Genomic DNA, 11,854 nt, shown 5'->3' on the forward strand with positions numbered 1-11,854 from the left:
CAGCACTGGCATAGCAATACCAATGGGACGTGTGCTGCATCCTGCAGTTGGGTGTCACTCATGGAGGCCTCCTCAAAGTCAGGGAATGTTTGTTCCCTTACCTCAGAGCTGCATTGCCCTTATGTCAGTGCTGGAAAGCACTGACATAAGGGGTTAGGATTGTGCCCACAATTTATTATTTAGAAGAAGGCTATGTGCTGTCTGCAAGGGTCTGCTCACAGGGAAAAGGAATAAATTTCTGGGACATGAGGCTAAAAAAGAGGATATGTCCTGAAAAAAGAGGACGTCTGGTCACCCTGAAAGGTGACCAGCTACAGTTAGTGTATTTCACAGCTAAGGACAAGTAGGTAGCAATCAGTATAGACCAATGGTTCTCAAACTTTTTAGTATGAGGGCCCACTTTTTAGAATGATAATCTGTTGGGACCCACCAGGAGTGATGTCATGGCCAGAAGTGACATCATCAAGCAGGAAAATTTGTTAACAATACTAGGCTGCAATCCTATCCACACTTCCCCAGGAGTAAGCCCCATTGACTATCATTGTTAAAAGCATATATTTAGTAGCCTGTTAAAAGTACAGTTCTGTAACATTTCTCCAAATGCAGTCACATACCATGGTAGCACCAACACTAATTTATTAAAAATAAAATATTGAAATGAATGGGGACCCACCTGAAATTGGCTCATGACCCACCTAGTGTGTCCGATCCACAGTTTGAGAAGCACTGGATAGACTTTATAGTTGTTGTAAGGGTTGCATGGCAAGATTTCAGCTGCCATGAAATTTGGAGTTCACGATGCAGAGTGGTTCCACCACAGTCTATAACAGTGATTTTCAACCTTTTTCGTCTCACGACACACTGACAAGGTACTAAAAGTGTCAAGGCACACCATCAGTTTTTGGACAATTGACAAGGCACACCTTGCTGTTGGTGGGGGGCTCATATCCCTAATGGTCCTATTAATAAATAACTCTCCACCAAACTCCCGTGGCACACCTGGGGACTATTCACAGCACACCAGTGTACCACAGCACAGTGGTAGAAAATGGCTGGTCTATAATATGGGGCTATCACTGGACTACATCATAGGGTTGTTGGAACATCCATCCTCAAGTCTTCAGTGGCATCACAGGTGGCAGACCACATTGAGTGACACCCTCGGGGGACAGGTGACACCATTAGTGGCCCAAATTCTGGAAACCTTTTGGAAAACTTGTATTTATGAAGAATACCATAAAGCTAGAAAGGTAATTTAATACAGAGTGTAATGAAACAAACTTTGTTGAAATATCTGTATTCTGTCAAATGTTACAACCACATTAAAACATAACTACCTTATGTAACAAGAAGTAGATTTCCTTAACTCAAACTGATCAATGAGACTGATTGTTTTGAGAGCCAATGAGATGTTGTTATGACACATCATGGAGCCAGTAAAATGTAGTATGAGTCAGCTCTCATTTCCATGTATTAGAGCTAATGCTCGAATTCCCATGGAGTTGTGTGAGCGTCATCAGGTTTGCCACTGATTTTTCAACCCAATCCTGAGTTGCCTGGTGTGCAGGGCAGCAGTGGCGCCAAAAATGGCTGCCGCTGCATCCAGCACACCCCAGGCAGCCGCCGCCACCTCCTCACAATGGGGCTACTCGATTCTATGATGATGCAAGGGTTGGCATAGAATTCAGAGCCTCCATATCAGAGCAACATGGAACGCCTCCTCCCTGCCTCCCCTCATGCCCCCACCTACCTCTCCACTGCCTCGCGGTCCGTGTGACTGCCGAGCGGCAGAGCTCCAGGGCTCCACAGGTGCTAGGGCCCGCAAACGTGCCTTTGCGACAGTGTTTGCCACAGTGCGCACCAGCGGTAAGCCAGCACGCTTACCACTGGCACACACTCTTTAGGATTGGGCCCTATGTTGGTTAATAATATTGAATAATATTGAATATTGTTGTGTGAATAATAAATTTTATTTATTTATTGTTATTTATTAACTTACATTTATGAGGAAGTGATGGGGTGACAATCCTAGTGATGCCACTGACATCAAGTTCAGCAAATTACAGATGCATGGCAGTTCTTGATAATTTGAAGAAGTGACAAGGAGGATTGAGGCTGAAAAGGCACATTTACAGGTATTTCCATTTTTGCAAAATAGAAGTGTTTTCTGCATCTGCTTCCACAGAGGTAGAAATCTTTTAAACAAGGCAGGGTAGAAATCTTTTAAACAAACAAAGATTTATTCAAAAATATGGTGGCATTTATATAAAAACAGGCAGTATGTTTTAATAGTTTGGGTAAAAGGGAGAGGGATGAGATCAAGATGTATCGAACATTGTGAAAAAATTGGTTAGGGGAAAGATTTTTGAATTTAAACAGGGAAAAAAAATCTTTTGGAAGCAATTTATGAAGATCAACAGAGGTGGCTATGGGAGAATACCCTGAAACAGCTCATGAATGCAATGCTGAAGAAAAGATTTCATAAGCTTCAGTATATAGATGGTATCCAACACAGTAAGACTGAAAAAGATTTATAATACTAGAGGAGATAAGTGTTGGTGATGCGATTCAGAAAAGGCAGCTCTGAAACATATGTATATTGAAATGACCCCAAATCTTTTGAAAATAAAAGTGTTATACATTTTATGCTAATGGATTGGTTTTGGGTCTACCCAAAACTAGAGTAGATATAGGACTAATACTGACTAACAATTAGAAATTGACAACCTAGGGCCCAATCCTCTTCAACTCTCTTCTGTTACCTGGATTCGGAAGCCAATACCGGTACAACCTCAGTGCAGCCCTGAGGTAAGGGAACAAATGTTCCCATATCTTGAAAAGGCCTCTGTGACTTCCTCCCAATCACAGGAAGCAGTGTAGGAATTGTAGGAAGCATCACAGGAATTGGATAGGATTGGGCCCTTAGAGCCCAATCCTGAGGGCTTGGAGCACCAGTGCTGCTACTCAGCGCCAGCGCTGGGTGTCACGAACATGCCGTAAAGCACTTCACAACACCCAGAGAGCAGGGGCCACTGGTGCAGGACTAGTGCTAGTTGGCACTGAGCCTCAGTGCTGAGTGCTGACTGGCACTCCTGTAACACCAGCAAGCTGTATTCTTAGGGTGGGGGAGAAGGGGAGTGGGTGGAACAGGGCAGAGAGAGGGGAGAAATGGGCCTGGGAGGGGAAGCAGAGACTGCTGGCTCTGCTGCCGAATCCTAACCTCTCTCCCAGCCCAGGCAGCCTGACACAAGCTTCCTTGTCTATGCCCTCTCAAAAGTGGGTACAGATCTGAGGAGACCCATTGACACCGTGGCTGCATTAAAGGACCATTTGCTCCCTTACTCCGAGGAGACTCCCGGCGTTAACCTGGTGCCCATTGGATCCAGCGGTCGCCATTTTGGTGCCACTAGAGTTGTGGGCGCCATGAGGCTTAGGATTGGGATGTTATTTATTAACCATTGCCCAGACTTCAGTTGCAACCTTTTGGAAAAAATATAACAGATGGTTTACAATAATCTGTTGTTGTATTTGGAATATCATTTCTGTGGTGAAGCTTACATATTATAGGAGATTGAAAGGAGACATGATGGACAAGTGTATTGAAAAATGAATTTTTTTACATATTGTAATACAGTGTTTCTCAAACTGTGGGTCAGAACCCACTAGGTGGGTCATGAACCAATTTCAGGTGGTTCCCCATTCATTTCAATATTTTATTTTTAATATATTCGACTTGATGCTACCATGGTATGTTGACTGCATTTGGGGAAATGTTACAGATCTGTACTTTTAACAGGCTACTATGTGTATGTTTTTATCAATGATAGTCAATGGAACTTACTCTTGGGTAAGTGTGGGTAGGACTGCAGTCTAGGATTGTTAAAAATTTTCTTGTTTGACGATGTCACTTCTGGTCATGATATCACTTCTGGTGGGTTCTGACAGATTCTCATTCTAAAAATTGGGTCCCAGTGCTAAACGTTTAAGAACCATTGTTGTAATAACTTTCGGGATAATATTGTTTCTTCACTCTCTTGTGAATGATGTTGATATTTTATTTGACAATTGTATTATTTTATGTGATGGCCTGAGTGATTTATGATATAATTATTATTTTTTAAATATAATTCTGAAGGTCACAGGAACCACTGAGTGTGAAGCCAGTTCTTCCTGCATGAGACTGTATCCCAACCCTGGGTTCTGTTACCTGGATTCAGAAGCCCAGAAGCCCATTTTACCACATTAAAAGGCCATTTTATCTGTACATAAAGATGTATGATAAACATTTGCCTTATCACTTGACAGGATGATATAGAAAACTGACTGCTACTTACAAGCATACCTTGGTAACTTGTAAGTTTGGAGATGGCTAGCTATACTGTTTCAATAGCATTTGATCTACTTGTGGCCCAGCTGGAAGGAACCCTTTTGCCGGGGAGGAAGTGGGACAAGGGAGCCTGAACAGCACTCAGGCAAAGAAGGGTATTGGTAGCTCACTGCACAAAGGCAGAGGTTGGGAAATCAGGCATGATGGGTTGGAGCCCAGCCAAGGAGCTTACTGTCACCAGCAAGACACTCACCTTTTGTATGGCCAGAAACATCCATAGCAGGGCCAAAGGAAGAGAGGCAAACAGGTCTAGAACCACCATTTACCACTCCACAAAGCTGCCTGCTAACCAGCCATAGCAGGAGACATAGCAGCCATAGCAGGAGACAGGCAAAGAGCACCTCTTCTGGCATTTAACATCTGTCAGCCATAGCAGGAGACAGGCAAAGAGCACCTCTTCTGGCATTTAACATCTTGCTTTACCGCAAACAGGCACACCTGACTGGGAAGCTATAGCACATGGCCTTAGCAGAGGGAGCACTGCATAGGCCACTCATGGGACTGGCCATGACACAAAGTAGCCCTACTAGTACTATACTACTAGTAGTAGTAGTACTATACTAGTACTCTACTAGTACTAGCCCATGTCCTTTCCTTTAACACTGGCACCTGCCAGCATGGCTATCGGTATGCTACCTTCTTTTCTTTTGCCAGTGCCCACCATATATCACAGGAGCTGAGAACAAGGGGTTCATGATGACTGAAGAGCATTCCACCCCTCTGGAGCCCAAGAAGTCACAGAGTGAAGATGCTGCAGACCCAGGGAGCAGAGAGGCTTCCCTCCCCCAGTCCTATTCTGAGACCAGCTGAGGTAAGAAACAACTAGGGTGGGTACAAGGGATCCCTAACAAAAAGACAACAAGGATAATCCAGCCAAAGATTTTGTTGAACTTATTTTGTTGAAGATTATATCTGCAACAAGCATCATCTGAAAGAGACATACACAAGTGGGGTTACAACTGTCTCCTCCCATTAGAGCTATTATGCTATTGCAAGTTATCCAATAGACAACCAGGCAACAGGTGCCTGTGGGGTCTGGCTGTATCAGTCTGGCTTGGAGTTTGTAAAGCCACAGGGGCCTGACTGAAACGAGTAGGAGTCCAATCCTGAGCTCGGCATGCTGGCTTACCGCCAGCATGCACTGTCGCAAACATGCTATAAGGCACAGTTGTGGGCCCTAGTGCCAGGCAAGCGCCGGTGGTAGCCCAGCGTCAGCCGGGCACCCGAGCTCTGCCACTAGGCAGTCGCACAGACCGCCAAGCAGTGGAGAGGTAAGTGGAAGCAGGGAGGAGGTGGGCAGAGGGCAGGGAGAGGACTGGGAGGAGGCGTGCTGGGGGAGGGAGGGAGGGAAGTGGGACCAGTGGAGCAAAGCTTGATTCACCGTTGACCTTCGAGTAGCTCCATTGCGGGCTACTCTATTTCACTGGGGGAGGGGGAGCAGTCCTAAAAAACAAAAGGAATTGTGAGCTGTAGCAATGGTTGGAGCTCCTGGTATTTGCCTAAAGGGAGCAGACACTCTCACCTGTTAGCTGTTGCAAAAGAAAGGGATTGTTAAGTAAACCAGTTGATAGCAGAGATGTGATAAATGATAATGATGGTGAAATTTTATCTCAGGAACTTGACATCAGGAAGACATATACTTCAGGGACATGTGGTGTGGGGGTGGCAGGTGAGGCAGAACTGCCCCACTAGAGTCCTCCAAAAATTGCCTCTGTTGCTCATCACATCACTCACCATGCCACACCTAACTCATGCACTCTCAACAGTGGCTGGGGCATTTGCAGTGTGAGTGCTTGCGCTTACATGTTTAGGATAAAGGCTAGTTAGTGTGATTCTTAGAATGTTTGCCTTAACAGTATACTGTAGTTTTGTTGTCCCTCACCAGGAATAGCCTGTATAAGGCAGGCAGAGTAGACACAGGGAACATTATCCAACAGAAAGTTCTCCTATTAAAGCACTCAGGGGCATCACTAGGAGGTATGGGGAGGGGTGCAACCCACACCAGGTGTCACCTCAGGGAGGGTGAAACCAAAGTACCCAAGCCTCCTTGGGTGCTGGCTGAGAGAGCACAAAACTATTGGTAGCTGCTGCTCGTGCCCTCATATTCTTGCCCACAAGACATGAGAACATGACAATGGCCCTCTGCTTGACCCTTCCTGGAACTGTTCATCCCTTTTTGCCAGCTCCCATCACTCAATCAGTGTGGTGTCTGGGCATATCCAATCTCCTCCGCCAGCTTCCCACCCCCACCCCCTGCCTGTGTTGTTACGTGAAAATCCCCTTTTGCCTTTTAGTTGTGATTTTCTCTCTATCTGGTTATGTACTATGGACTAAAATATCATGCAGGTTAAACCTCAGCACACAGGCCACAATCAGGTCAAGTCACAAGCTTACACAACCTCCACCTCCCTGTGGTTACACATTATAGGCATTTTAAATCCACCTCCCTATGAAGAAGTCTGGCATCTTAAATCATTGTTTAAGTGTCTCCTATTCATTGTATTGTTTTAACTCAATCACTGCTTAAGTACTGTATGCAAACTGGAACTGCCTTCTTGCATGATGATTCATGCAAGATGATTCATGCAAGAATCATCATTCTTATTCATCTTCTTCTTGATGATTCTTGTTGTTGATGATTCTTGTTGTTGATGATGATGAAGATGACAATCATCTTCTTGTTGATGATTCATGGTATTGTTTAAGCCAGCCACAGACCCCATTGAATTTTGCTGATAATCCTTTCAATGTTTTACACACTCCCAGCACCCAGCTGGTAGTAAGCAAGTTACAATCCAGCTCAGTCTGTCTGAAAACCCCTTTTAAGAGAGGGCTTGCTGCCACATGCTCTCTCTGGCTCCCCCTCCAAGGACCAACACATCTATGTTGTGTCGGAGTGTCCTCCACACAGGACTCTCCCCCCCCCATCCAACTGCTCTACAGGACAGGTAACTATCTTGCGCCTGAAACTTTTCCCCTTCTTCCCCCCCCTTTTCTCCCCTTCTCTCCCCATCTTTAGTCAGCAACTGGATTTGGCATACCAGGGACCCCTAAAATCCTTCCCTACAACCTTTCCTTTTTCTAATTTCCTCGGATGCACCAAATACTCTCCACAGCATGAAAGCTAGGTACAATGTATTCAAGAACTAAAACCAAGAAATGTGCATTATGTTTACCTTTGGGCTTGTGTAATAAAACCAGGGCTTTTTTTCTAATGGAACGCGGGGGGATGGAGTTCCAGCACCTTTTTGCAGGGGCCCCTCCCCTTCGGAGGCATTCCAGGAGGGGGGGGAGCAAAACAGAGGCATTCGCTGGGTGGGTGCTAGGGGGTGCAGGGTGGGCAGGCGGGCGCCTGGCCCCTGCCTGGCCACACAACGACCCCCTCCTGCCCCCATCTCCAAGCTCTCGCCTGAGCCCAGCCCGCCTCCCCTCCCCCCGCTCTCTGCTTCCCCACGCAGCTTCCAAGCCGGTGAAGGGCATGGGGGACATGCGCCAACGCCGAGGAGGAGGATGGACAGCCAGCCAGCCAGGGAGACGGGCTGTGGCACCCACGGAACGCCCAGGTACTGGCTTGGTGGAGGAGGAGGGGAAGGAAGCTGGCTGGTGCAGCCCCTTGCCAATCTGCAGCACGAGCCTAGGCGTGCTCAATGGGGCTTGCTCCTGGGAAAGGGTGCATAGCCTTGCAGCCTGAGAGCCCAAGCCTATACATGTCTACTCAGAAGAAAGTTCCATTGTGTTCAATGGGGCTTACTCCCAGGAAAGTGTCATATCCTTGCAGCCTGAGTAGACAGGCAGAGGAAGGGCTCTGAGGCTGCAGTCCCCTCCACACCTTCCTGGAAGTGAGCCCCACTGCCTCTACTGGGACTGACTTCTGAGTAGACAGGCACAGGATTGGACTCTAAGGCTGCCATCCTATCCACAGTAAGCCCCATTCACTAAAGTGGACTTCTGAGTAGACATGCATAGGACTGGGCTCTTAGGCTGCAATCCTAGGCACTTTCCTGGGAGTAAGCTCCATTGACTAGAATGAGACTTACTTCAGAGTAGACATACCTAGGATTGGGCTCTTAATCCTGGCAGAGATATATATCTGCACCTGTTTTCACCTGCTAAGGGCAGGTGAAAAGGGATTCTACGTGTGTACAACATGCTGTCCAGCCTTGCCCAAGAGCCTCCTCATCCTTCCCCCACAAGCATGCCCTCCGCCAGCCAGAGTTTGCAGCTCCTCTCCAGCAATGCACAGCAGCTGCTCAGGGCAGCAGAGAACATACAATTGCATGCCAAGCACCTTCCCAAAGACACAGAATATTCTGATACCTGAATTAAACCATATTTAATCGCTTGTTTGCAAATGTAGCTGTTTCTATGTGCACCTAGGGACCCCTCTTGTCTAAGAATTCCTTTTTTGGTCTTACTCCCACAGTTGCTTAGAGTAATTTTACTACATGGAACTCATGTAAGCCATTTTTTGGAATCCATTCACTGCTTCCTCTCCTCGAAGTAGTGCCACACTACATGCTACACGCTACAAGTGCACCTTGTAGTGCACTTTTCCCAATGTGTAGAAAAAGTAGCTAGGGGGAAGGGGATGTGGAGATTGACAGCCCAATCCTATGCATGTCTACTCAGAAGTAAGTTCATCTTTAGGGGGGAAGCACATAAAAAATATTTTATTTCTCCAATAAAAAAATGGTTTATAAATAAATAAATAAATAAATAAATAAAAGATTAACAAGTTGTGAGTTCCTGCACCTTTTATTTTACAAAAAAAGCACTGAATAAAACTATAATCTTTTATTAAAAGTTATCTTTCTCTTAGTCTCCTCTTTAAGCAAAAGGGAATTTCTCTGCATTATGCTGTCTTGTTATCCAGTCTGCGATCCTGAGGTTCCAATAAGGGCAGTGTAATAATTCCCCTTGGCCTCTTCCAGCCATAACAATCTGGGCATATCCTCGTAGAATGACCCTCACCCTCATTCCTCGGCAATATTTTAAAGGCTCATTTTTCCCTTTTGCCTTGACACCACCTTTAAACTTTATTTTTTTAAATGTTTTCCCCCACCTCCTTCATAATGACTTGAGGTTGCAAACAATTCAATTTAAAATACAATAATGACCATACAATATGCAACAATAAAACAGCACTAGATAAAACAAGTAAGAAGCACTAATTACTTAATGTTTAAGCACAACTGGAAAAGGCCTGAGGAAACCCAGTTGTCTTAAGGAGTGTTGGAATAAAAAAGGAGTGTTGGAATAAAAAACACAGAAGATGTGCAACACATCTCTAGCTTAGGGCACAATCCTAACCCCTTATGTCAGTGCTTTCCAGCACTGACATAAGGGCAATGCAGCTCTGATGTAAGGGAACAAACATTCCCTTACTTTGAGGAAGCCTCCCTGAGTGACACCCAACTGCAGGATGCAGCACATGTCCCATTGGCACTGGAAAGCACTGACATATGGGGTTAGGATTGCACTCTTATTGTCATACAAGTGAAGTATTGTTAACATTAACTGAAGAACTGCTAGTACTGTCCTAGGTAATTTTACTCAGAAGTAAGTCCAACTGTGTTGACACTGTATATAGGACTGCACTGAGACACTGCTCCACAGAAGCATTGGATCAAACAGGATCAAAGCAGAAATGATCAGAGTATTGCACTATATACAGGCCCTCATAAGAACAAGAGTGTGGAGAAGAAAAAGGCAACACAGTAGACACCTGCCTTCTTTATCACATACATACATACACTTTTCCTGGGTCACTTTGCATGAATGAAACACTGTAAATCTTGGAAAGTCTGCAAATTCTGTGCATATTTTAATTGGCTATCTGGCAAAGCTGTAATTGGAGTCTCTGTTACATATGATTGTCAGATTGATTTTCAGCTTGTAAGGAAGCCGTTTTCCCCACAAAATATTAGTGTTAGATGTTCACCGTGCAGCTGGAAATAATACATATTAGAATGATGGTTGGCTGGAATTTTGGTTCATTCATGAACCTGCACATCATGTAGCTTAACCGCTTGACAGCTACATGATAAGACATGTAGATACATCAAGTTGAAAAAACCATGCTTTCAGGACATTCTCCATTGTGGCTTTGAGGGTTTGGAGAGCTCTTTGTCATAGAATGTATCTCAACATGCTGTATTACAATGTTGAACATGGGGAAGTCAACTTTCCAGCACCGAGGTAAGGGCAATGCAACTTTGAGGTAAGGGAACAAACATTGCCTTACCTTGAGGAGGCCTCTCCTAACTGCAGGATGCAGCACACACCCCACTGGCACAACTATGCCAGTGCTGGAAAATTGGAATTGAGCCCTGTGTTGCCATGTATCTTAATGGATTGTGAAATCTTTGCACCCACATTTTCTCTAAGAGGAAATAATCTCCTAGAGAAGAATTTACGAAATTTTGAGCTGCTGTAATTAAGGAACTTTTTTCAGTACTGTAGTTTAAAATGTTGAGCAATCATCCATATGCCTTTGATTGCACTTCATCACTTAATGTGGTTATTTGAAAATTGTGCATAATGTATCTATAGTGCTTAATTACCATTACTTAAATTCATTGTGGGCCCAATCCTATCCAATTTTCTGGCGCAGATACAACCGCAATGTAGCCCTGAGATAAGGGAACAAATGTTCCGAGGAGGCCTCAGTGACTGCCCTCCCGTAGTGCATATCCTGTTGGCGTGGCTACTTCCGTGCCAAAATATTGGATAGGATTGTCCCTGAGTGTCCAGGGTCCCTTTTCAGTTGTATACTTGGAGTATATGGGAGGGAGGAGCAGAATCCCAAAAGGGAATTTGTAATTTATCTCATAGATTATGACACTTACTTGGCAGGAGCTGATCCAAGTTCATGTTTTGCAGTTGGCAAGAGAGTGAGAGGGTAGGATGCCACACCTGCTAAAGATCGCATTGCCTTCCCCCCCATAGACAGTTGTGCCACAGGCAGAAATTCAGCAGGTGCAGCACTTGCAGCAGAGATGAAGAGCCACCTGTAGAATTTCTGCCTGCAAGGCAACTAACTATTGAATATCTGCTGTTCAAGGAGCAACTGGTTTAAGGAGGCAGAGCTTCTTACAACGCTGATGGAGGTTCCTAATTCTTTATTAGTGCTGGAAACAAAGAAGTGCTTGAGTAGCCTGGTTAGGGAACTGAGGGTCTAATCCTAACCAACTTTCCAGCACTGGCATAGCTGTGCTGGTGGGGCATATGCTGCATCCTGCAGTTGGGGGGCGGTCATGGAGGCCTCCTCAAGGTATGGCAATGTTTTTTCCTTACCTTGGGGTTGCATTACTCTTATGTTGGTGCTGGAAAGTGGGTTGGGATTCTGCCCTGAATTTTCATTACCTTGCACCCCTAAATAAGCTATGCCGAGATATGTCCTCCTATCACCATCATGAGCTTCTGGCAGAGAACAAAACTGCAAATCAAGAAGACTGGGAACGCTAT

Source organism: Tiliqua scincoides, chromosome 2 (assembly GCF_035046505.1).
Source record: "Tiliqua scincoides isolate rTilSci1 chromosome 2, rTilSci1.hap2, whole genome shotgun sequence".
NCBI lineage: Eukaryota > Metazoa > Chordata > Lepidosauria > Squamata > Scincidae > Tiliqua > Tiliqua scincoides.